The following is a 2,247-nucleotide window of genomic DNA, read 5'->3' as shown; positions in this document are numbered from 1 at the left end:
ATGTGGAAAGTTATAATTAAAAGTTTCCAAAAAGGAAAAAGGGAGACAAGCAATTATTAGTACCCCCATCGAATTATGGTCAAAGTTTCTACGACACACTCCAGCTTCACAGGGGTCCTATCACCTTCCTAAACTTAATTTTAGCGTATTTCTCTCACCTTTTTGTCCTGATATGGCACCTTTATTATATAAAATAGGACCCACATCAAGGTTGCAACGTCAGCTAAAAGCGTTGACAAAAGGTGTCATGCAGCTAAAAAGGACGACAAAAATACGCTAAAATTCAGTTCAGGGGTAATAGGACACCCGTGAAGTTGAAGCGTGTTCGTAGCAAATCTGATCATAGTTCAGGTGGGTACTAGATGCTTTACTCGGAAAAGGTGCATATTCTTTTGAAACAGACTAAAAGATAACGTAAAACAAACAAATAGAAACGGAAGGATTACTGAATAATTTCATTACTTACCTCACTCACCAAATCCATAAGACTAGAACCAAAAAATTTCACAAGACATTCACTTGATTGTGCTGAAATTATCACCATCATTCCACCTTCAACAATCTCCTCAGCTCTTGCATTTAACAACATTTCCATGTCTTTTTCAAATTGCGCAACATAAGCATTCAACACTTCAACATTTGATGTATCTACATAATGAATTGATCCCTTATTCCATGCTGGAGATTTTTCATCTAACAACTCTTCTGGACACTTAATAACCAATTTATGGCACTAGAACAATGTGCAAACTGTATCGATCGCGATGGAAATAATCTACCATTGAATGTTCCTGGAACTCCGAATGCATAGTAGGATCGATCGATGGGTAGTGATCGAAAGAGGGCGTTGAAATCATTGGTGACATGATCATTGAAAAATACTTGGAATTCAAGAATTTTGGTATTATGGTATTATTATAGATGAAAAAGTTCAGTTACTTTAGTATGACACCAAAAATTATTTTTCGGAAAAGGGTCATTTATACTCTTTGAACTATTGAAAATGGTACGTAAATACCTTTAATTGTACTTTTGGGTTATTTGTACCCTTGTCGTCAAACTTTGGGTATGTTTATACCTCTAAACTATTGAAAATGGTACGTATATACGCTTCAGTTAGATGGTGCATGCCACGTGTCTTCATCCGAAAGGAATTAGCCCATTTTCCCTTAGCAATTTATGCCTTGACCTGCCAGCGAAATGTTCTACGAGCTGGAGTTGGAAGCTAGTTTCACCCATGTGTATTTTTGGCAAACCATAACCAATACGGTCACAGATCATTTTTTTAGGATCGGGACACACACATGAGCGAAACTCGCTTCTAACTCCGGCCATAGAGCATTTTTTCCGGCAGGTTAGGGATAAATTGCTAATTAAGGTAAAATGTGTTAATTTCTTTCAAATGAGGACACGTGGTGCACGTCGTCTAACTGAAGGATATATACGTACCATTTTCATATAAAAAATACCAACATTACTAGTACGCTCTATTCAACATTATTCTTATACACCCAACCAAAGCAAGAAATCATTACCTGCAAAAATGAGTTTTTGGAGTGGCTGTAAGGACTATTACTAGCATTCATGGGGAAAGATGTTGTCATTTTGGAAAATACTAATATATAATATGCTTCTTTTTTACCTTATTTTTATATGTTTTCTTCACAGTATGGGGATATATATATGTTTGTATGTGGTTGTTGCATTGTTTAACTACACACTTTGTCAATTAAGGACTTGTTTGGCAATGAATTAAAAGCCAAAGAAGAAGAAATCCCAAAGGACACGTTTGAATTTAACATTTGTTGATGTATATATATCATTAATGCCATTAACACTTCTTTCTTCATGCAATATATAATAGGTGTAATACATAATCAGGACCCTTGATACAAAATTATAACTAAAATTATAATTATGACCTTAAACTTTATCAATGCACAAGTGGGCTCTTTAACTATACAAAAGCTGAACAAAAAAATACTCTAATCCTGCCTTGCAAAATGCGTATATACACTCAAAACCACGCGCGTCAGAGTTAGAATTAGAGTGTTTTTTTGTTCAGCTTTTGTATAGTTAAAAGGGCCTATTTGTGCACGGAGAAAGTTAAAGTTCATACTTATAATGTGTCAATCGTACCTACGTGGATTACTAATCCACGTAGGTGCAATTGAGTTTCACACATGTAAGTTACAGAATTGAAGTGTTTTTTTGTTGAACGTTTAGTTTAAGGGTCTACTTGTGCAC

The 2,247-nt window shown here is 35.2% G+C and overlaps 1 pseudogene; it reads right to left on the bottom strand.

The window, feature by feature from the left end:
- Window positions 1-412: 412 nt before the first annotated feature.
- On the bottom strand, window positions 413-1,653 carry LOC124893424 (annotated as a pseudogene).
- Between the last annotated feature and the right edge of the window lie 594 nt (window positions 1,654-2,247).

Source organism: Capsicum annuum, unplaced genomic scaffold, assembly GCF_002878395.1.
Source record: "Capsicum annuum cultivar UCD-10X-F1 unplaced genomic scaffold, UCD10Xv1.1 ctg59292, whole genome shotgun sequence".
Taxonomy (NCBI): domain Eukaryota; kingdom Viridiplantae; phylum Streptophyta; class Magnoliopsida; order Solanales; family Solanaceae; genus Capsicum; species Capsicum annuum.
Note: the sequence above shows the minus strand (reverse complement) of the source record. Positions and strands in the feature narration are given on the sequence as shown.